Source organism: Oryzias latipes, chromosome 24 (genome assembly GCF_053564925.1).
Source record: "Oryzias latipes strain Hd-rR chromosome 24, Olatipes_Hd-rR_3.1".
NCBI classification, from domain to species: Eukaryota; Metazoa; Chordata; class Actinopteri; order Beloniformes; family Adrianichthyidae; genus Oryzias; species Oryzias latipes.
This window is the reverse complement of record NC_136260.1, coordinates 10,037,228-10,062,599: the sequence shown is the minus strand read 5'-3', so window position 1 is coordinate 10,062,599 and position 25,372 is coordinate 10,037,228. Positions and strand designations below refer to the sequence as shown.

Genomic DNA, 25,372 nt, shown 5'->3' with positions numbered 1-25,372 from the left:
CAAAATAAAACTTCCTTTGAGGTCAGATTATTAATGAAATGGAAAAAAAAATTTGTTGTGTTTTTTTTTCTCTGTGGCCCGGTATCAACTGTCCCATGGACCGACACTAGTCCGCAGCCTGTAGGGGTTGATACCACTTCTATAGTGTATTAGACATGTCAAAAACTGTCACAAGACTGTAAAAAGGATTTATAAACTAAGGTTATGGCTGGAATCAGTGGAAAAAAAAGATCTGACTCAGTTGCAAGTTTCACATATGATCCTCAATAGCTTTGTTGCAAGATGAAGTAACGTTTCTGTTGTCTGGGCCACAGAGTTCATTCATTGGTTTCACAAAGCATCTCGACTTCATTTACTGCAACACACAACTTCTACAACTAACTTCTCCCAGATGTGTAAGTCAGCAAACGCTGGGTGTGAATCAAGTAGGTGCAGCAATGATCTGAGAGAGCTCTGACGGAGGAGGGCAGACCAATGGGAGATGTAGAAAATGGCTGGGTGAGAAAGGATGTGAGAGGGGTTGTGACTGTCTTAAGGGAGATCCAGAGGTTAAAAAAACGGGGGGTGTCTATAGTGGGTGGTGCAGGACCCCAGGGAATGTCAAAATTATTAGAGCCAGCATATGACAGGAAATAGATGCAGCGTGGGCAGGATAGCCACGAGGCAGCTGGCCAGACATTGTTAAAAACTACAATGAACTGTGTTGTATGTGGGTTAAAAAAAACTCTGTGTACTTCTCCAGAAAATGTACAGCCTTTACTGCTTCTACTAAGAGTTAAGCTGTCTTTTCCAGACAAAAATTCATTATATATTTTACTCGCATGTATTTTCAGAATTATAAAGATCTGAGGAAAAGAAATTCTTAGCCTATTCAAAACAGTCTAAATAACTAAACACATAGTTAATAACACTGATTGGATATCTTCTCTGTTTGATTTGGAATGCTTGAAATCCAGAATATTGCAAAGACTTTAGATTCCATCTTGTTGCGTTTGGACCACAGAGCTCACTGGATACTTCAGTCTGTGCTGGTCACCTGTTATCCATCCTTTCTGTTACTTTTCAGGAAATTTGAAAGGACAAGAAGGAAAAACACAGAGACCTCCAACCCCCCAAAATGGGAAAATACCCCTTTTTTGTTGTGAGATATAGAAAACAAAACTCTTGTAAATTTGGTATATTGGTTGTGGAAGGCATTTGAAACTAAAAGGAAGTCATCTGGAACACAAACAATAACAGAGTTGGAAGTCAAGCTAAGATGTCATATAGAGACATCCAGACCACCAGGGCGCACTATTGTGATTGATGCACTGCCAGAATTAGTCCTTTTGGAAGATTTATGAAGCAGTTTAGCCATTCTCAATACCACAGGAAAAACAGAGAATGTCACCAAGTTTTTGGGTGACTTGAAACTTAATAGTTGGGAATATATTCAATGAAATGTGTGCTTCAAGTACCAGCCGCTGTTTTGTTGTTGTTGTTTTGTGTTATTAGATATAAAGATGGATGAAAGTGCAAAATATCAATAGTGCCGAGGTTTGGAGAAGGAATGTCGCTACCCGACTCGGCTGTGATATCTAGTGGTTACAAGTGGGAATAACATTTATTAACCATTTGTGTAGGTGCGTTTGTTGGGCATAGAGCAGGGGTGCTCATTACGTCAAATCGCGATCGACCAGTCGATCTTTCTATCAACAAATTAAAATCCTCACCAAGAAGAACATGACTTGATTGACATGCAGAACGGCCAATCGAACATCCCCCTAATACATTTGTGTTTGCGTGTTTAGATACACTGATTGCAAATTCTGTCTGTCATCACAAAGTCGCTACTTGCCCCACGGCACGTCAAGTCCCCGGCAGAAGACCACTTCGGCCCACTGGAGTGTTTATTGTTTATTGATCGCCCCTTGTGCCTCCTCAATCTGGAGTCGCCGCTTCTGACCCAGCTATCCTGCTGCCGGCTAGCAGCTCCTGTAGCAAGCACTTCTCGAGCGCTGCCCAGGGAGCCAGCAGACAATTTCTCTCCCATCAATCTAAAAATTTGGCAGGAGACATTCATATAGTTATTTTGAATTTGATTTATGTCAGTTACTACTTTGGGCTTAAAAAACGTCTTTGTCCAAAATAGAATAGTTTATTACGGGCATCTTATTGTAAACTAGTATTCTGCTTAATATAGTTTTATTGAGGAACTTTTTTTTCCTGAAAACAAGTGAAATACAACTTTTTTCTTTTCTTAATGATCTTTTATCAAATCTAACTCTTTAAACCCAAGACTTGATGAGTCCCAGACATTTCACAAAGTGAAGCTGGAGTAAACTTGGCTGCAGAACTACTGCTTAAAAGATTGTCAAGCGTCAAAAAGTTTTGCATGTGTGAATGATCTTTGTAATTCCAGAAGGATTGATTTTAAATAGTTTAGAAATAGCCTTACAATCATTCTCATTTTTATAGGGTTTAACGACTGTTTCTCTTTGGCCATTGTTAATGTTTTCCCTTTTAGCAGTTTGCTAACACAAGGCTGAATGTTCCACATCAACAAACTGCCAATCCTTCTTTTTTTTAGAGTAAACTTGGATAGTCACGCAAAGCTTCTGCAGTGCATTTTCATTTTTCATTTGAGCTCTTTCGATTTCATATATATGTGTAGCTACAACGTGATGAACCACCTGAAAGTCTCTTTGAAACTGTGAACGAAGCATTGAGGGCAATTCCTACCACAACAATCACAGAAACCAATGAACTGGTTTACACTTCAGCAGCAGTGATCCTCAAGATGCTTGGATATAAGAGCAACCACGGGAGAAAACAAAACCCACCATGGAAGCAAAGGTTGGAGGCTAAAATCAAGGCAGCTCGCTGGGATGTGAGTCAGCTGACAGGCTCAAAGAGGAGCACTGAAAAAACAAGTACCTAAGAGATACAGACAAATCCCCATTACTGAAGCAAGGCTCCTGGCCGTGAGCAGCTACCTAAAGAGGTACACAAGAGACATTGAAGCAAGGCAGATAAAAAGGCTGTTTGCAACTAAACATGTGAAAGTGTACGCTCAGTGGCAGGGTCAAAACAGCAGAGCAGACTCACCAAGGCTGGAAACTGAATAGTACTGGAAAATTATAAGGGACAAAGAGACAGCATGTAACAGCAATGCCCAACAGCTGGTCTATCAGAGAAAAGAACATAGCAACCTCCCTGAATAGAATCCAGTAGCCATCACAGTGGCAGACATCCAAGAAAGAATCTCAGGTATGAAGAACTGGAGAAAGCATGGAATGTAAAGGTGACAGTGGTGCCTGTGGTAATTGAAGCACTCTTGGCGAGAGGGGCTTTTTTTATATACCGGGTATATATATATATATACTATTTCATTTATCAATAACTCTTTATAAAGTGTCTAAAATCCTTGGACAACTTGGACAGAACGTGCTACAGCATGACTCCTGTGGAAAACACAAACATGACTTAACAGTTTTCTGATTTATCAGACTCTTGTAGCTGATTCCTGCAGACATTACTTGCGTCTTTTCAATCAGCTCTCAATGTAACCATTGCCCACAAAAAACAAAGAAGAAAGAGGAGAATTATTGCCAACATGCACAGGAACAATAGCAAGAAATATTTGCAGATTCACCGTTTTGATGTGGTTAGACCATTCCTCCATGTCTCTTTCATGATGAGAGTAAATGAATGGGCAAATGACTCTGGGCTTGGCTCTGGATCATTGTATCACTCAGGAAATGTGTAATGCCTCTTAACTGCTGAACACAAACAGCAGAGTTCCGTAAATTAAGTCAATTACATAAACTGATCTAAAGAATAATTATTTTACACTCAAGGCACAATTAAATCCCAGCCAATATCATTAATTGCATTTATTAAATATATTAATTTTACTCTATTTTTTGGTTTGTCTTACAACATATTTTTTACACAAAAAGCTATATCTGCATCTGGTTTAAATGCCTGAAGAAACCTGAATATAAATCCCTGTGATATGGTGCCTCTGTCAGACTCCTCCCCCCTTCCTCTCCGCTTGGTTCCTGATTCAGCCCAGCTGCGACCACTTACCTCATCGTCTCTTCTGCCTTCATAAGGAACTCCAGGATCATCACTCCTCGCCAGTCCGTTGCCCCTGATGGAATCCATTGCCGCAAGTGGTCGCCTGAAGCTGTCTCAGCTGAAGAACCTTCCTCCTGACTTCACTCCTTGGTTACACCTCGAGCCTCTGCCGTTTCCTCTCTCCCCCCGGAACCTCCGCCGACGACAACTCACTCTGTAAGCCTGCGAAGGGATCCACCAGTGATGCCACCGAAGACTACCTTCCGTATTCTGGAAGCCACGTATCCTGCTCTCCCTCCATTGCAGACCTCCTTATCAAATCCTCTTACCTGCCACTCTCGTCCTCCTCTGTTTCTTCCGGGTTTCAGCGTTTGGGTCGAAAAGTGTTCTGTAGCCATGACACCCTGTTTGTAGATATGATTGAAGGGATTTAGATGTTTATTCAAAAGGAAGCAGACACTCACATTTATCCACAATATGTCTTTTTTCTCCTTGATTTTAACCCATTTTTTTCTTCACTCACTGGGCTTTGAAGCAAGTTTATAAAGAACATTATAAATGTTTTTGTTGAACAAGCCAACAAAATGAAGACTGGAATTGTTCTTGCTATACCACAAAACAGAAAAATGTATTTTTACATGGACCTTTCCTCTGCATAAAAACCAGGTTTAGAGCATTGTAGTTTTGAAAGGCACTTTGTGTGGTCAACAAGAATGAAGTTTATTCTCCCTTTTTGCATGGTTAAAAAGCACTTTTATACTTTCTAGATAGCCTCATCCAAGAAGAAAGCTGCAACAACACATCAGTAATGGCTGGTTTTCATAACCTCCTTGAAGAAGGCTGGACAGAAATGATCCACCACTTATTATTTATTTAGTTTCTGCCTAGAGGGAGCTAACACGGACCATTTCTTCACACCAGGATGACGAAAACGAAACAATGCCTAACAAACATGAAAGATATGTACAAAGGAAATATTTGACGGGTGAGAAAAAAATTCCACAGTGCTTGGGATGACTTCACAAAGCACAGCGAGGCCATTCTGAAAAGTCAGTGCTCCACCAAGTGTAAACACATTTTTAATAAAATATTTATACATTTTATGCAAGTTCATAAAATATTGACTTAGAGGAGACCTATTAAGCATTTTGTGTTTTTCAGTCAAATATTTTGTGTAATGTATTTATTATGAACATGGTTTAAAGGAATAAAGCAGAATAAAATCAGGCCTTTTTGGATTTTCAAGATATTTGTAAAGACAAGAATACCTTGTCTTTACGAAGAATACCTTAAAGGTATTCTTGTTTATATACATTTGACCAAAAAACAAGAATATTTTTAAGGGACATTTGTGTTTTTTGACAAAGCTAAATGCTGTGGTCAAAAAAAGGCTCATAAATTAAGTAAAAATATTTACCATTTTTTACTTACTTCACTTCTTTGAACTGAAAAACTGCTCCTCCACAGCCAGTGGCTACATATTTTCTTTTATAACACAAATGTCCTACAAAATAAATTCCCCCTATAGTTTGTGTTTATGTGCACATACTGTAGATGATGCCATATGAAGGTAAGCCAATTGAAAGACAGTCACACATTGATAAGTCGAAAGAAATTAAAACACACTGGGGGGGAAAGTGAAAAGATAAAAAAAAGATTGGCTCATGGTTAAGATGACTTTTTTTAAAGTAACACAGTATTAATGCTGATAGAAGTTATATTGTATTAACACCAGATTGCTTTAACAGCATGATATGGCTTTATTATTAGTTGTTTCCTAGGAGCAGTCAGGGTCACTCTATCATCCCAGAAAGAAAATTAAAGCCAGTCCAAGGAAATATTATTGAGCAAAAGTAAAAGCCTTTGCGTATTGATTATGTATTAAATCCCCGGTAAAACCCCTCAAATGGCAACAAAATCATTAACTAACGGTAATCTTTAACGTTTTCTCTGCCTCCAACAACAGTGAAACCACAAACCCGTCCATACATTTAGAACATTCCAGAGCAGCATAGTAGTTTTTGGCTTCCCCTCAGCCATCAGCTACACACAAAAGCCTCCAAATTAGTTTTGACAAAGCAAATTGTTGTAGAGAACACAAATTTGGCGCATGATTACACATTTATTATCCATTGCATGTTTTGTGGGAAACAAACAGACTTCTGTCATTTAAGAGAGCCAAATAGTCAATGGTGTGCTGTGAAATTTGAGCAGCACTGGTTAAATGCACATTTCCCTTCTGCTAAGGTATGTGTTTGTTGTGTTTCAACTATACCCTATAATGGAAACCAGTTTCAATGTCTATAGGGAACATGTATCTAATTATCAAGATTATCTCCAACTGTCAAACAAGTAATATTATTCTTAGTTTTTAAGTAACTACCATACCTCTTTAAAAGGATGTAATTTAATTTCCAGCAGGGCCCCATTCCTCTGAGGAACACTCTGTTCGGAGCGGATTCACCACAATCCCACCTCTGCACGAAGAGATAGACCATTTTCCCAACCCTAAATGCTACATGGGAAGCCCAGGGCCCCCAGACATGAAACTTTTACTATGTCCCAAACCCTCCGATTAATGCAGACTATATACAACATAAATATTCTTGAGTGCATTTTTTAAGCAGTCAGTTGGGATTTGGCTGAAAGCTGTCATGATTTTCATTAACCTTCAGGTTACTGTTGGGATTCAACCATATCATGAAAATGAAGTAAGAACTTTAAACCCCTGCATGGGACAAAAGATAACTGTGCTTTTAATTTCACATTACATGAGCTGGATCAACACAAAACAGGGGTTTTAGATTATGTAAAACTTAAACTGATAAAGAAAGAGGTTAAAATGTCATATTTCTGGAGAAAATCTATTTTACTTCATGATTATTGGTCAATTGGACACCTCCCAGAGGACAGCTCCTGGGGTCTTTGATTTGATCAGCACTCATGGTGATTGCAGTCTGGCAGAGGTCCCACGAAAATGTTTTCAGGACCAACTTCACGTTTGGTACATGCTCAGGTTCTGTGGTTTTAGTGGAATTAACACCTGGGCTGACACCTTTCTCTGGAGAATTGAACAAACTGCAGTTAGTTAGTTGTTGTCTCATCAGATCCATAGAAACTAAATGCAGTTGTTTTCTTTTACAGCTCTTTTTCAAAAACAATGTTGATTTTAGCAGGACGGCTTTAGCACGCTCTAGTACAGTCAGATTTTTCAAGACTTCATTTAATTTTATTTATTTCATATAGCAAAGTTGCTGATTTACTTTACTCTTTACTTTATCGTAAAAGCATTCCTGATGGTCTTTAATTATGGCCATTGAAACCTTCCAGAAAGTTTTTGCTGCTGTACAGCATTCACTTATTCAGCTAAAATTGGTTCTCAATGCTGACAAGACAAAACTAATGTTGTTTTCAAACTCAAAGAAGGTCCCTAAAACCATTCCAATGGTGTCCAACTTGGATGGAAATGTCATAGAGTTGGTTCATGAGTACAAGTACCTTGGTGTCTGGATTGATGACTCCCTCACCTTTAAACCTCACACAGAAAAACTTGTAAAAAAAAAAACAAAAAAAAACTCAAACTTAAACTTGGCTTTTTCTTCCTTAATAATTTGTGTTTTTCTTTTGAAGTACAAAAGAGTCTTGTTTTAATTTTAAGTTACTGTAAAATGTTGTGAAACATCAAGACTTTACATTTTTGTTTTTTCATGCTGCTGGCCATTAAAACAGTAAAAAACAAAAAAAAAGCTATTGTTTTGGATGCAAAGCTGGTTTGTGGCTAATCCGGAACCCTCTCTTTTTCTTCGGCAAAGCATGGCTCTTCAGCGAACATTGACAATCATTTTGTCAGTGAAGTCAGATGTGATTCAGGCTGTGCATGTTTCTAATTCTAACTTCTCAAAGAAGCAGCTCTGGGATTTGGATGTCTTTTTGTTTCACTGTCAAATTTAGACTACACAAATCAATAAAAAAAAGTCTCTGTTTTAACATTTGATGTTTTCTCTTATCTGTTTTCAAAAAAACACAAAGCTAAAATGATTTAAGGTTTTTTTGTTTGTTTAGTTCCCACCGAATTCAGTTTTTTCCACTGAGATTGTAGCCTTAGTATTGCTCATAAAAGCCGCCACACAGAAGTCTACAACCACCTCTTTGGTCTTTTTGATGTTTGGCATCAGGTTGTGGCTTCTCCATCAGACCGCCAGCCCTTTTGCTTCCTTCCTACGTGCCGAGTCATCGCTGTAAGAGATTAAGCCAAGCACTTTGGCGTCGCCTGCAAATTTAATGATGTGATTACCGGAGTAAGACGGGATGCAGTCATGTGTGTAAAGGTTGTACAGAAGTAGACGGAGTGCACATCCTTGAGGAGCACTGATGCAAAGAATTAAAATAGGTGAGATGCATTTGCAGAGTCTGACAAACTGTGCAGTTGTTCAGGAAGTTAGATCCAGTTGCATATGGTGAGACTAAGAGCTAAAGCCCCTGCATTCTCTGAATAGGTTCATTTGACAGGATTATGTAGTAATAAGCTTAAAACTGAAACTCTTTTTGTATTTTAAAAAAAGTGAAACAGTTTCATATGGAATAAAAAATCTCAATTACCTGTGAAAAACCTTCAAATTGTTCAGATCCTCACATGAACCTCCCATTTTCTTCTTTCCTTTTTAGTGTATCATCTCTGGACTTTCCCATTTCTTGGCATGCAAGCTGTCAGAAAGCCTTTCCATGCTTTTCTGTAAGTAGACATCACTGTAAAGGGAAGACAAGTGCAAACGTCTTCAGAACTGCAGCCTTTTCTAACTTCCTGCAGCATGTGAACTAACTCTTCTTCTGGATGATAGCAGAATGGACTCTTAAAAATGTGGCCCATTGTGTTTGAAATACCGTATATCTGTTTCACATTACACTGCACCTCCCAAGGTTTACCCTCGCAACTTGTTGAGGTTACAGATCCAATAATCCGAGCCAGATCTTTGCTGAGGAAGCTTCTTGAGAGGTAGGATTGAAAGATCAAGTTAGTGATAAAAAAAAACAATATTGCCGATTATTGACATGCAACAATGAACCAAGCTGTGTACTCTGAAATTACCTAAGAGTCCAAATGATTTGTTTTAATGTGTTTGATCCATAATTTTTTTATTATTTGGGTTTGATGCAGGAATTCTTCACTTTCAGCTTTAGAAGATCTACCACGAGGCCTCCCTTTGGTGGAACATCCCTGTAATACTCCACCAGGTAGATGTAGTCTTCCCAAAAGTTATCTCTGCTACCTCTGATTCCCCAAAGACCATGCAGGCTTTCATCTGAGTTCCTCCCTGATGACTAAACCTTGCACTGTGTTTCTAAAGGGACCCCCAGCTGTTCTGGGAAAAATGTACATTTTCTCTGCCTGTATCCCTGACCTGAACCGTTCTTTCACAGCCAATACCCCCCAAGGATGGTTTTGAAAGAGAAGCAAGTCCCATTCACTTTTTTTCCAACTTTCCTCAAAAATGAACTCATGTCAAAGACAAATTTAATCTTTATGTCGTGAGTTCCCATTCATGACAACTGAAAAAGAAGATTTTTTTTGTTTAAAAAGCTGTTCAGATTTTATTAGAGCCGTAACTTCTGCTTGATAGTGGGGTGTTTGCTGTTTTGATTGGCAGGTGGGTGGACCAGTGGGTAAACTTAAAATTTTTTTTTTTATTCTTTCCTATTTAGTCACTCATTTTCCAATCTGTGGGGAGATGGGTGGAGTAACCTCCAGTCCATCTGGTCACACCAGTTGGCACTTCACTTTTTAATCCATTTACAATCCTGTGGGCGACGTTAGAGTCCTTTTGTGCAATTATTATTTGTTCCTTGTTAATATAAAAGTAGGAATATAGACTGAAAGACAAATTGAGGATTTTTCTTTCTTTCAAATTCAGCACTTCTGAAGACACTGCACTGATCTATTGGCCATTCTCATGCAACAGATTTTTAAGCTCCTCCACCCAGGAAGGTGAGTTACTTCTGACCTGTCCTGTAATACCCAAAGTAAATTGATCAACCAACTTGAAAAAACAAGAACCAGGAAGTAATCTGAGTTTTGGTTTGGCTGTAACAAGCAGGATATCGTCTGCAAAAGAAACAACAGAACTAACCTTTACTTTATAATCAGTTGTGAATTTGAAAACGAAAGTTTATCTTCCTAAACTTCAAGATGACCCTTTTAGCAGGAGCAATAGAATTCTATGTCAAGGCACCAAGGCTGAGTGAGTGAAAAATCTCTCTGACAGGTAACCCTTTACACCCTTAACACTCTTTCTTTACACTCTTGAGTAACTCTTTAAGCTTTTACACAATTAACATAATTCCAGAGGATTCTAAAATGGAGAAAAGTAACCTTGCATTTCGATTTAACAATTTGTAGTAGTGATTCAAAGTAGTGTATTTATATATCAGTGTATATCAGTTGATTCTGTCATGAAGAAAAGCGACTGTGCTTCAGTACAAAGCCAATATGCAAAGCCGCTTTTTTAGAAATGGCTAATTTACAGTTGATCGCGTAAACAGTCGAAGAGCTACAGTATGTCAAAGGCCTGTGGTATTTAGGTGTAGCCAGCGACATCTCAGATTTTTAAGGGTTAACTAACTAAAACAGACAAGAAACGTCTGTGCAAAGCACTGCAATTGATTACTGCGAGAGAATCTGCCATAAAAAAAGAATCTGACCAACACAGATGGAAAAACAGAAGATGAAGGTGTCAACATGTATTTCCAGCACCAAACCACCCTCTGCCAACCTCACCTCAGAGCAGAAACATCTGTAAAAAACAGACCATTTTATCTCCATCCTACCTGCAGATATAGAAAGATGTACAGTTGTCTTGAACATTTCTTTGCTGCACAAAGATTTCCATAATTTTGCGCAACATAACCAAAACACTTAAAAAAGGGAGCCCGGGTACCCCAGGAGAAAACATCCCATGTTTGGATAAATTCTCAAAAATCCACAAGGGAGGAGCACTCCTAGGACCAATTGTGAGCAGCCTAAACTTGGTCCTCTACAATGAGGCCAAACACCACATGATCTTTTTATCTTTGTTGGTAAGAAACACAATAAACCACATCCACAACACCCGGGACACAGAAATGTAACTTTTTTTTGCCACCCCTCTGAGGCCGTCTGCACAATAATAATCTGAAGGAGAGGTTACTCGGATGAGCAGCGAGATGTCTTCCACATCAGTGTTTCCCAAACGGGGTCCTCGAGGCACAAACTCCTGCAATTTTTCAATGCAGCCTCCCTCAAACACACCTGCCTTTCATAACTATCATTGTCAGGATACTGTAGAACCTGACGATGAGCTATATCAGGGCACCTGTTCTTGATCAAACTTTAAAGTCCAGTTGACCTGAAGGACAGAATCCAGAGATGACACAACATGGGTGACTGTGTGTCTCCTTAGACATTCATTCGCTTTTTGTGAATACCTTTGCGTGACACAGATGTGCTAACTCTTTTCAAAGTTGCTATAAATTTGTGATTGATTGAAAATTGTCCCAATTTTGGGGATGAGTGGTAAAGGAGCTCTGTTGGTGACCAAGACACTAAAAGCCCATAAAAAAGGCAAGACAGCTCTCCTTAACGTATAGCAGATGGAGCAATCGCTGCAAATCGAATTCCTCACTCATCATGGAAAACTCACGATACACATAGCATTTAATCCAGACCATAATGATTTCCGCTGTGAATTGTTTTTCGCACTTTTTTAAGCAAACTTGAAACAGCATTTAAAACTACAGTTTCAAGTTACACAAAAATTGGCCTAAGATAGTTCTTTATACTGATAAAGCCCCTTGGATGAGTAGCAAACGGTTTTAGGAAGGTAGATTTTTAGACTCAACTTCAAGACAACTGGATGAATGAGAACCGTCACCGAGATAAAAGAGAATGCATGCAAAAATATGAACAGGTTACATTACATAAATCACAGTTTCTCCCATTTTTTTGCTTGGGGTCTTACGTTCACTAGAATGCTGTTTGGTGTAGTTTTGCTGAAAAGTCTGAAAAGCCTTACACAGGATTTTTGTTTATATGTATTTGACATATGCTATCGGTAAAACGTACAGAGAATTCTTGTGAAAAACCGTCAAGACTGAATCCCATCACTCAGCAGCTGTGGAGTCGAAACCATGAAATTGCACATGGGTAGGAAGCATGAGGGACTGAGCTCTTTTATGTTTTGTTTTTTTCTTTCGTGCGACCATGTAGGGACGCTCTTACAAGCGGGTGTTTATCGAACATAAAAAGGCTCCGATTAGCTGAGTGCTTGTGTTTGTTCTCATGGCCTGTCTCAGGTTTTTGTTGCTGTTCGCTCTCGTCTTTCATCTGGTTCTTTCTCTCCATCATCACACCCATAAAGGTCCCCCGTGAAGACATCATTGTGCTCACCACAACAGAGAAAACATCCCACATTTGTAAATGGGCTGCTGCCAGTTGGACAGGTTTTTCTTAAACTGGGAGTTCAGCAGGGAAGGGGGAGAAAGTCTTCCTTTTTGAGTTCAAAATGACAGCACATAGGGGATGAAGACAAAAATGACTGTGTTTATTTGTATGCTTCTTTCTAACTGATGTAGTCCCTAAACGCAAATTATGAAAGAGTTTACAGTTCACCACAGGATCATGCAGGGACAAACTAAAAGGAACATGTGCAATCTGCTTGCTACATCGTAATTTGATTTGTAAATTGCGCAAATATAAGATATGAAAACATCCCGACACCCTAAGGACCTCTGTTATCATCAACATGGCTCCCGTAAACCGTAAGGGATTTTTCTAAATCAAAACACTAATGTTTTCCAGGTATCTTTCTTGGATAGTACTCTGTGGTCAGATTTTTTGTTATGGTAGCCAACTCCTTTTTGTTTTTTTAACCAAACCTGTTTGAGATTAGGATTTACAAGGCTACAGATGCTTTCACACCTGTTTATTGAGAGTTTGTTTTCACAGATAATCTGTTGTATTTTGGGCAGAAAATAAAAGTCCACTGAACTGTGGACCAAAGGATGGTCCCTCTGGAGACAAGAGTATACTCTGGTACAGTTCAGCAAAAATGTAAATGTTGATTTGTTCTTTAACAGACTTAAGACAAGAAGAATGTGCATTTTTAGTACACAACAGAACGCCATTTATCTCTTCGTGTTTTCCTTCTTCCTGGTTGTTTTTGGCTAAAGCAATACCACCCTAAAGCAAGGTTCACACCAAACACCAGTTTTAACGATAAAACACAATCAGTGGTCATGTGGTGTGTTTTGGTGGTTTGGCAGCAGTGCATTTCAAGCATTGCGACGTAATGTTTCCAGAGTTCAAATATCTGAACTCTGTCAAAGAGTTTGTGTCATGTCAACCAAACGGCTTTTGCGGCATGTGTCGTGTTGGTGATGTCATCAGCTAGTGGAGTCCAAAACCAACATGGAGGAGAATCTGGTTATTGCTGTTTGTTCACCTCTTGAACGTAATGATATTTTTCTTATTTGCATGGAGACAATAATAAAAATGATCCTCTTCTTTTATTCAGATTTTGTGGAACTTCAAAATAAATAAATCTGATCTCTCAACATCATCCGTGTCTGCCATACTTTGACTGAGATACACAGACATTCAGTGCTTCCATGAGTGATGAGGCCACACACTTAGTTTAGACAGTTGCTCCTCGCACATCCATCAAGAACATCAAGTTTTTAATACATCTTTGGATAAGTGTCAAGCAGCAAATTTGTCTAAAGAGAGGCGACAGACATGAATTGTACATGTGAATCGTGTTTAGTGTGAACGCCGCACAAGACCGATACGACTGTAATCTAACCAAATCTTCAACTCTATTGTGAAAGCTTCCTAAATATTTTAAACTACTCTTACAAGGTTTGAACAAAAAATGTTTTCTGTCTAATTTTGCAGTTGGACTGCCCTGCACATGACTGAAAATGCTTCACACATTTTTTTTCTGTTCGGCTCACCCTTAAACAGATCAAACCGTGTGAAAACATCACACAGCTACAACAGCTTCTTTTTTAAGCGATTTTTCCTCAAACAAGACACTGTATCAAGACCAAGAAGAAAAAACAGCTACAGTCCTGCTGCTGGTCCCCTAACTATCATATGCAGGTAAGTGCCGTCATTCCATGAAATGTACCGACAACCTTTTTATTATTCCCATTTTCCAGAGCCTTGTTTTGTGTCACTTACCCCCGATTATCTTCACTTCCCCTCTTTGATCTGCTTACATGGTCTATTTGCATCTACACTGGAGCTGAACAACAGCAGAGTTAATATTGAACTGTACCAAGACCCCTTTTATGTCACACATAGTTCAAGTGAGTTATCTAACATGACAAAGAAAGCAGACAATCTTAGAAAATAAACTCTGGTGTAGAGCAAAGATGTTTGCAAATACATCATAAGCTGGTTAGTTGTGGTTTTGATTGCTTTCTCTCCAATGAGATCCAAACACTAGGGATCATCAATCATATTACGTAATATTTTCTTTAAAAGCAATTATTGTAAAACTCGTGTAAGAACCAGAACCCTTTGTTGTACCTTTCCAATTTTTCACACAGACTATCTTCTAATTTTGTTGGTGTGGAGGGCTCACTCGCCTTGCAGCAGGGAGGTCTTGGTTTGAGTCCTTTCTGTACATTTTCCCAGCCTCTTCTCTAAGTGAAAACTTAACAAGACTGGAGATACGAAATAGATCATTGGAAGTAAATCTGATGGATGGGTGGTGACAAAGAACCAATTGCACGCATGTCAATTTTGTCTTTTGAACCAGAAGTGGATCCCCGTGAACAATCCGACCCTTAAACATGTGGTATAAAAGCTTGATCCGTTTAATAAATCCAAACCATCTGGTGAACAGTTTGGAAATTTTCAATGTCTAGATGCCAAGCTTGTCCACAACATTTGGAAGTGTTATGATCAAAAGTAAAACATGAGCATACAAAGCTGGAGTTAGCAACAAACAATCCCCTAATGATCATCTATTGAAGGCTATCCAACGTATACAAGCTCTGTCTCCAATTTAGGCGAAAATTGAGCAATATGAGTTTACTCCACGCAGTGTTAGGGGAAAAACAGTTTGTTACATTTGGTTCATGGTTTGGCAGAAAAGTGCACATCCCAGCCCCCTCTTTTATAAACCATATTGCACTGTCATGCTAAACTGGGAGTCTGAAAAGGAGAAAACACACATAAACTTTGGATTTTATTTTTGTTCTCCAGATTTAAACGTTTTTTTTTTTTTTAAGAGATTGAGGTATGCCATAATAATAAACTTAACTTTTTTAATTGTCTGAGTGTTCCCCCCTCCGGCAGAACTGACTAGTCCCCACAATCTGGTCATGTAAACATCATAGGCACCTATGATTCACATTGAAAGTACAACAAATTCCAAAAGATTACAGGGTGGAAGAAATCTTGCAAACAGCAATGTAAGTTGAATCTCTGCTGTCCAGAAGCCACCTAAGATCTCATACAGCTGCAGCATAAACATTTATGCACCCATGCTGCTTTCAGTCAAAAATGATTCAATACATTACGGAAAAGCTACAAAAAATATTTTAAAAAAAAAGATAAGAGAGAGAAGAGATCAGATAAAAAGTTTGAAAAAATGAAGGAAACACTTAGCTTTTTGTACTGTCTTCCAAAAGCTCTTCCACAGAACCATCTGAAAGCAGCTCCACCTCCAATTATCTCATGGATACTTGTGATCAAATATATAATCATAACCTTCCCACATACATTGATTGGACATTCTGTAGAGTCCAAACACATACCTCTGAAATTTTACTTTGAAATAACTTGTTTTTTAATTTTTTTACTTACAGATGAATGAAGAATAAAACCAATCCCAATGTGTGCAAAGCAAAAAAGACTGCCCCCGAAATGGTAAGAAACTCCATTTTAAAAATTGGGATTCTTTTTTAAATTTACTTTTATGAGGAGGAAATTCCAATTGTGAACCTTTAGACGTGTAGAGCACTTCCATTCATTTACTTTTTTACACTTTTATCACTTGCATTATTTCTTCAACTGTCTTGCTGTCAGTCTTTTTGAAGAGTAATAGCTACATTGCAGTGAATTTTTTTAAAAATTGTATTCAACGTTGATTTATCATAATGTAAATATAAGTTGTGAGATGGCTGAGACTCAGGGTCTCTTTCCCACATGTGTTATTGTCACACCGTTTTACCACAGAACTGAATCATATCATTTTTTATATTACAAGACTAAAAAAAGAAGTTGCAAACGCCGCAACAGACAAAACTTGTTGCCCTTTTGCATCCGTCAGACTGCAGATTAGTGTTACCTGAATGCAGATAAATACAGACTCCAGATAATCATTTTTCTAGGGAAACTATCATGTGTTCAAAATCCAGCCAGACTATGATAAAACATATTAACGTGTGACAACGTTAAAACCAGGACTATTTCACCAGCTAAAAAAAACACAGATTCTCTTTTAAATGTGTTTATTTAATGTGAGCGGAAAGAATTAAACACGAGTGTCCTTCCACTCAATGACAAAACAGCACTTGGAAAGAGGAGCTCTTCCTCCCAACCGTTCCCCGTCCTGTGTTTGCCAGGCCTGGAATGTTACTGGAGAGTTTGTCTTGTGTTTGACTGCCCAGTCCTTACACATACAAGTGAATGGGATATGGAAGGACTTCAGATTTGCCTCCTTTCAGCGTCCAGTCTTTTGTAGGATCATGTCTCTTTGTTGGACTGAATGTTTCCTCATTAAGCCTTATGTAAAAAGACTGGAGAAACTCTTGAATGAACGCAGTTGAGGTAAACTGGATTCAGAAAGCTGCATTAAAAAAAGCCAATGTGAAGTTGTTTTCATAAAAGACCCCCAACTGGGATAGAGAGACAGAGTAAGGGTCTCAAGTCATGTTCCCTGACTTGTCTCTAAAAGAGGCTAAGGGAGTGAAATTAGAAAGTGCATGGAGCATTTGCTGTTCTCTTGTTGATCTTTTGTTGTTTTCCTCAGTGCTAAATGGTTTGCAGGTCAGCAGTGCAGAAAAGGTGAGAAAGCAGAGTGTCAGTAAACCACACCTTCACCTAATAATCACCAGTGCCCCCTGCTGGGCTTCTCCTGTCTACAGTTTATCCTAATTTTATGCATAAAAAAAAGAAAAAATGTATGCCAATGAAAGAGAAAAACTGGCCTGATCTAGTGTCACAGTGAGCTGCACCCCAGGTGTGTTTCATATCAATAAAAGAACAAACTTTTTTTTATTTAAAAAAATATATATATCAGCTCTTAAAATGCAACACGTGCCATTATGCGTTGCAGTTTCTAGTGCATCATCTGAGGTTTTCTTGAAATGAATTGTGATGTCACATGGTTTGATAGAGGCATGCTTTTTGATGATAAGAAACAGATCCTTACAATGTGCCGTCTGATTTCAAAATGGAGTTTGATCTGAATTTCGTGCCCATGCTAAGAGTGAAAGGCAGATGCTTAAAAACCCCACTGAGATAAGAATGCATGTGAGGAAATGTGCAGTGGTGAAAAAGGAGGCTGTGCACACCAGACTTTGTAGACTAGAGTTTTGCAAACCGTGAGCATTTAATAACTCACATGCACATGGTGGACAAAACGCTTGTCAGACAGGGAATAGGCCAAAAGCCAGGAAGTTTAGGCAAGAAATTTCAAGTTATGACAGGAAATGTACTCAGAAATCGGATGTTTTACAAGAGAAATAAAGAAGCCAGAATTGAGATAAGTTTTAGAGACCTATTTTTGTTGCTCCTTTGGGGTCTTCTGTCAGTTTTAAGACCTTCATTTTGGTTGTTTTGCAGTTTTGTTTCTCCTTTTGTTTTTTAGATGGGAAAACTCCACTTTGAAAAGCAAAATTCCGTTTTTGTTGAGAGAATAAAACTTAGTAACTCAATTTTATGAATGAGTAGAGTTCTTAAGTTTTTGCTGTAATTAATCTAATAACCCAAGATGTGAGGAGTAGTGAAAAGCATAAATTACTGCTGGACTTTTATACCCTTAAGAAAGTGTAAAAGGTTGACCCTCCATGACACACTAATTCGGGTCTCCCTGTGATGGAGAGGCACACCGTCCAGAGTGTGCTCCGCTTTTTCTACACCGTGGTTGGGATAGGCTCCAGTAACTCTGTTACTCCAAAAAGGGATTGAGCAGATATAGAAGATGGATGAATGGATGGATCAATTCAGGCTTGCCTTAGAATAACCAGGGCAGGGCTGCCTATCCCCCCTGCTTAGATTGATACATCATTTTCTATTATTGTCATTATTATTTCCACCATATGTGCCATGGATACAACATTCTATTAACATATTTGAATTAAACTTAATAACAATAAAAATTAGTTGTTCATAGCCTGCTATAAGTTAGAACCTGGGGAAAGTATGGTGCACTGGGGTTCTTTCATCTACTTCTCCTCTCTTGGTACAGTGCGATTCATGTGATGTCCCTCTTTTCCACTCCCCTCCAGGGGAGCGGGAGTAAGTCAAGATTCCATTTGGCTCGTCTGTGCTCCTGTACTTGACCGTGGACCTCACCTCTGGCTCGTCTCGTGCCCCAGCTGTCTCCAGGTTCCATCCGGAAGAAGCCCATTTGCTACACCATTCAAACATGTAGTTGTAGAGTTAGATGGGGTAAATCTTCTTTAACAGTCCTTGTACATCGCCTGTCCATCCTGGAAAATGATGCCTCCATCATGTGGACATACCTGAGGTTTCTTCTTTGTGTTTCCTTACCGAGAAGGAAGCTCTAAGGGCAGGGATGCCCAGTTTAGCTTAGTCTGTTTAGTTAAGCAATCAGCTGCTGTGCTTTATAACTGATTTTATGTTTTGTACAATTTGTTAAGCCAGTTGAGACAACTGTGTTGTAATATTAGGCTACATAAATGAAATAAAATTGAACTGTTTTGAAAAAAAACACAAAAAGGGAGATACAGTAGAAATGTCAGCAATGCTTTTCTTGAAACTGTCTTTACTAATCGTGTTATTTTTTTAAAGAGACACATTTGGTGTGAAACGAACCATGTTTGACCTACATGCCAATACTTTAAACATTAGACTTAAAAAGAAAGCTGAAGTATGAAAAAAATACAAGTTTTCTTTGCCTAAAAACTAAAATCTGATGTTTCCAAACAACCTCTTGCCAAAATGTCCCGGTAATCCAGTATTTTTTCTGTCTGTAGAGGGTTCAACTTCTTTGTCATATTCGACCATTCTTTATTGATTGTTTTTGTTTTGGTAACATTGGAAACAGAACTTAATTAGACAACAATCAAAAACCTGTAAATGTAACAATGCTGCTCAAGTGCATCTGAAGGATGTTAAACAGTAATATGAAAAATAGGGAGGTCTTTGAAGAGCACCTAGAAATCTAAACTAGTGGTTTAAAAACTGACATTTTTGGCCTTTTTAGGTTTGAATCATTTTTTTAAAAGGGGAGTTTTCTTCATGTCAAAAACTTTCACAATGTTGACTCTCCACAGTGAAAAATGATCCTAAAGGACTGCAAGTGTGTCAGAATCCCAGACCGAAGGGGCCTGGAGCATCTGCACATGTTTAGTGGCGGATCAAACCAAGCTGGTGAACGAAAGAAGCAGAGAACATACAGTGGCTTAACGCATCAGGTATTTATTTGGGTCAGTGGAGGCTATGAAGTGTAAAACAGTGTGATTTATGTTTGTCAGGTGAGCACCACCAACATAAGCAGACGGTACATAGCTTCATCTCTGTGTGATGGAAAGCATTTTTAGTACAGTTTTAGTTTGATTATGTGGTTGTTTTGTAAAATGAACAAGATGTGTTGTTTCTCATGACACGCAGTGGTCACCTGGAAAGTGTCTGCCCACTTGTAGATGGCCTCATGTAAAAAGCAACCTCGGTTAACTGGAAACCATCTGTTCCATGTGAAAATGCAATTAGAGGTTTCATGGCAACATGCACAAAGGAGAAGTTATGAGGCAGTGAGAAGACTCATCTGAGCAGAAATGGCATCAATAAAATCTGCTCAGTTTGAGACAGCTCAGAGTTTCTTTAAACAATGAGAAATTTGTTTTTATCTAGACTTTTTATGGTTTGCGTGGGTCTGATCATGCGGTAATATTGTGACATAATTTTAAACCTACACTATATAGAACTGCAGGCACATTGGATTATTATTATTTTTTTTAATTGGCCAGTTGTGTCTTCGTTTCCCTCTTGTCTTTCTTGTCTCAACCAATCTCTGTGCTGTTGGCTGCGGGGTCCCGCTCAGAAGGTCGGACAAACACAACCCCTTTTGTCAGGACCTGGGGGTGCAGCATCCCTTTCAAACTGAAAAGTAAAAAAGACAGAGAAAAAAAGACGAAGATTGTTTTCCAGCAAGAGTCAATGAGCTGTTGTGAAATCGGCAATGCAACTTGCATTAAAACTGTAACATATATTCATTTGTATGGGAAAGGCAGATGCAGAGCCGCATATGCGTGAGAGAGAAGATGGAAGCCAGCTCTCTCAGCAGGCTAAGAGGAGAAAAAAATGGGGGATAAGTCTCTTCAAACACTAGTGAATTTGCTGAAGAAGCCAGTGCTGTTAAGCACGTACGCTCCAGAGAAGTACGGAAAAGGTAGCGTGTGAAAAGGCTGAGTAACAGATGAAGCGAGAGGTCTGGGCAACTTGATACTTGGATGCATAAAGTTTCATATCAGTTGCAGAAACCAACATCTGTTGGAGAGTCCATTTAGACCTACATCCCCATTTCAAGGTCCCTTGGTTTCTGTTTTCAAACATTTCCTTTGACGTTTCTCTTTTTTTCTTGTCTCGTTTGTCAGTGAAAAAGTGTCTTAAACCCAACTCCTTGAAGCCGGATGATTGTGTTCAGTTGACTTCCTTGGATGGAACAGGCCTCACAAGTTAATCACCCAAGAAAAGCCTCTTAGTGACAGCTATGCCTTAATTGCATACCAGAAAGCACCCATCAGTTTGAATGCAGCAAATCCACAGATTGCTCCTACATGGGAATGAAGCTTCTTTCAAACTTTAGAATTTCTCTGAAAAACAAGAACACAACTAAACACGAGGCATATTTTCTTTGATACATTTGGCATTTGAGAAATTTTGATTCGAGGAACCGAGTTAAATTTTGCTGTTTTGATCCCACGGCCCTCTCACGGTCCCTCCAGGGGCCCTTCAGCACCCACCAAAACACTAAAAGCAAAACAAACGGACCAGTGTGACAGCATAAAGGGAATGCCGCAGGGTGGGTTTGATTTGTTTTTGTGTGATGTGACCATGCCCACTCATCTTCACCAGGCTCTCATCTCATCTGCTTGTTCCACGCTGCGTTTTAGCAGTTTATCCAGAAAAGTAGGGGTGAAAAACGCTAACCTTTTCCACACAGCAGTAACTTCCCACCATGACATCAAACCAACATTGCTTCAGGGTCCCTCATTGTGAAAATGTCAGACATGCTCTTTTCATCTGAGGGAAATCCTATCTGATTTACTCTCCCCCATCTTCCTCGGCTGAGGCGCCTGTTTGTACAAGGCCATGTTTCATTTGAATATCAAAGAGTGTGAGGAGGTGGCCAGACGCTTTAAGTGACATTTTTTGGGCTTCTTTTGAGGAATGTGACTGCTTAAGTGTCCTAGACTGACGAATCTGATCACTGCTTCAATACAGTCTTTGTGATGGCAGCCCAACAATAATCTCTATTTACCTATTCTGTGCTCTGCGGAAAGAGTGGACACAGATTTGCATCACAGCATGCTAGCCTTGGGTTCCGCAGCGTTGATGGCACTTTAGAAATTGCTCACATTTTTGGCCTATGAAACCAAAGAACTTAAATGAGCCTTCTGCTCGCAACAACCCCTAAAAAAAATCCAGCTTTAAACCAGCCTCAAATATGTTACTTTCAAGTAAAAGTTACTTTAATTTTCTTTGCTACTAATCAAAATGCACGATATCTTCTTCTGAAGCTTTACACACATGCTGAACACTTTAACTTCCTCATAAAAACTTTAAAGGCAGATTTTTTTGAAGTTTTGTTGGCACATTGTTGTTTGGCTTGGCACAACTTGGAATGACTGCACCTGCTAGCAATGTGCAAAAGAAAGGGGAAGCAATTTAAAAACATACACTCTTGAGAATTTTTGGCTCAAGCAGCATTTTCTTAAAGCCAATAGAAAATCGTGCCTCTGTATATTAAATAACATTTCCCCCATTGTTAACAAAAGCCAAAATTAATTCTGTTGTCACCAGAACAACTGGAGGATTTCATTCTTGTGTTCTTAAAGTTAGATGTCATTGTGAAAACTTTGCAGGTAAGCTTCTTTGAAAGGATTCAGGCATTGAGCAGTCTTATAGTGACATCATGAGATTCCTACATGGTCTAAATTTGCAAATGACTTTCTAACAATTCATAACAATGTTTTGGTTCTTACCCAATGAAAGCCTGGCGCCAACATTTGGACGTGAGATCCAATCAGACCTGTTTAGATGATGTGCAGTAAAACTCTGAATGTTTTATGTGAGTTTTAAAGACAATAGGTTTGGGAATTTTGGTTGTTTTTCATAATTATTGAATAAAGAAAAAAAAATATACACAGATACATGTGAAAAACAAAGAAAGACATTATCAAAAGGTGTAAAAACACAAAAATAAATATAAAAAAAGAGGTCAACCAAAAGTTTTCATTGCTGATGTGAAAGAACACATTTTTGTGTTGGGAGACTTCCTGTTCCCATCATTCATTATTACAATCACTGCTGGATTTAAAATTAGGTTAAGGTTAAGTTTCTTTTTTTCTTAAAATGAACTGAGCATAATTATATAAAGAGAAAGGGTCACTTTTGAGGTTTACTTTCAAATACCGATGTTTAAATGTAAGCAACTAATTTTTGAATTTCTTAGTTTCCAAAGTTACTTCAAGGAAGGTTTCAGGTTCAAATCCAGAATGGTGTATTTCTGCCTTGTTGTTATAGCATTCAGAACTATGCCACTAGGTTCAATATCTGAAAATATTAAAACAATTCGGAGTTGAAGTTGAAATGGTAAGTTAATTTAAATATTTTTTACTATAGATATACATTCTTACTGACTTAATACTGCTCTGTGTATAATTGGCTTCACACACACTTAAAGAACACAAGCTGTCTTGAACAGATACTTAGTTGGATGGTTTTGTACAGAGCTGCAGTGATTGAGTTCAGGATCATTACCTACGTCTGCCTCTTTTATTCTTCTCGCACTTTTTTACTGGATACACTTGAGAATAACAGAGAAAGTGGGGTTATTCATTGAAACTGTGCTGAGTCTTCCCGTCTGCAGAGACATGAGGACTTGAGTCGCCGTCTTAGATTTAAGTCACATACAATGTGACACAAGTACAGAATTGAAAATTGAGGTTTTGGGCTTTTGAATTTAAAAGTATCTTGCTGACCAAATTTTTGCAAATTTTAAAAGAAATTTACAAGTTTTGTGATCATGTGACTGAATAAGGAACTATGAGACTTAAATTTGACCCCTGATTATAAGACTTTGGACTTATTTTCAACTCTAGATCAGAGACTAAAAGTTAAGTTTCTTTTTTCTTTAACTTGAAAGTCCAGTTCACACACAGAATTGTTTGCATTAGCATTACTAATTGTTTTACATCTAAGTTGATACATTTTTTGACACAATAATTGTGTTTGTGCATTTGGTAAAAAAAGTCAATATCTGTTGTAACTCTTTGTTGTTTAACCTGACTTATTTAATCACAACCACAAAGTACATATCTGTAATTTAGGTTAAACTTTACTTATATTGATTATATTTGTAATCATTTTTTGTTGGACCAGACAGAAAAGAAGAGGAGGGAGGAAGAGAGAGGGATGTTATTGGGGGGGGGGGGGGGGGGGGGGGGGTAAAGGGCACAAAAGTAAGGGGTAGAATCATAAAGCAACAAGTTGCTGGAAGTTTATAATCAAGTGTAAATGTTAGTCAAAAGGGGCAGGGCCTGTCCACTCACACTCACATATGTTACCAACATGCCTGATGGCTCCAAAAACCTCCAGTTATATTGTGCACATGTTTTCACTTTCTACACAAATCCACTCAGAAAGTAAAAGCTATTTGTTTGAGTTTCTAGAAAAATATTTCAGTGATGGCTCGAAGCAAATATCAAGGGTTGAGAAAAAAATAAAAATGTCAAATTGTAGTAGGATGTTAGGGATATTTAAGGGGGTTGGCAATGCCACTGTTGCAACATCACACATAAATTATTTTTATTTTATTACCAAGCGAATAGATTTACTAAAAAGATATTAATCTCAAATAGATTTCTTTCAACCATGATAAAACCTATTCTGTGTGTCTTGTCTTTTTGAGACAAGAAACTGTTCAGTGAGCTTCTGTGGCAGATCCTGTAATTCAAAGATGTTCTACGCTAGGACATGTTTTAACTAAAGGTTCACTGAACTCATAATACTTTTATTCAGAAATTTGCAGCTGCAGGGACACCGAAAACAGAGCACCATTTCTGTAAAAAATACTCTAAATCTGTTACTGTTTCCACTTTATTCATAAAAAGACAGTTACATAGGACAGTTCTGAAAGCTGCCTTTTATGCACAGAGATGAAAGCCTAAGATAAATGACAAAACCCAACAAAGCAATACATCTTAACTAGACAATTGCATATTTTTCTCATGATAGTATTATCAAACATCAGACACTTAATCTTTCTTTTTATCAGTACATGAAAAGTGCGCCTGTATCTTTTACTCTTTAGGCATGTTTCTACAATAATCCTTTAGTTGATTCTCATCCTTTAATCTGTTGAACATTGTTACGAGAAGAGATGTGACACAGAGGGTATCTCTAAGGTTCTAAAGAGAAGCAACAGACGGTTGAAAGTATCCAGGATTTCAATGATAAATGCTCAAGATTGTTCTGCAAACAGCAGGAAATACAGTCCCACGCAAAAGAAAACCAGTTATAAACACTACAAACAAAAGCATTCATATATTTTGATTTTGTTTTATTTTATTTTATTTTTATTTTATTTTATTCCAAAAGAGGTTTTCTCTGAGCCTGGTGTGCAGTTGATTTATAGTTTACTTTTTGTCAGTCTTTTTAAAATATACTTTTAGTTAAATTATTTTTTTTTTTTTACTTTATTCTCCCATGATACCGATAATACATAAATGAATAAAATACTGTTCAGTTATCTATGTGTTGTTACATTATTGTCGCTAAAAAAAAAGGGGGGGGGGGGGAGAAAAGAAGAAAGAAACCTGTTGCTTTCGGACGTGACTACGTGGTTCTCGCGAG

At 38.3% G+C, this 25,372-nt stretch overlaps 1 long non-coding RNA gene across 5 annotated transcripts in view; it reads left to right on the top strand.

Annotated features, from left to right (window-relative positions):
• The window catches only part of LOC110017700 (uncharacterized), a 64,702-nt gene extending 40,790 nt beyond the window's left edge, over nt 1–23,912 (top strand). For 4 of the 5 annotated variants that reach the window (XR_013653945.1, XR_002293189.2, XR_002293187.2 and 1 more), the window contains 2 exons: nt 4,098–15,973; nt 18,559–23,912. This is a non-coding gene — a long non-coding RNA (uncharacterized LOC110017700). The remainder of the gene's footprint in view (nt 1–4,097; nt 15,974–18,558) is intronic. The other variant, XR_013653944.1, reaches the window with a different exon arrangement.
• The last annotated feature ends 1,460 nt before the right edge of the window (nt 23,913–25,372 follow it).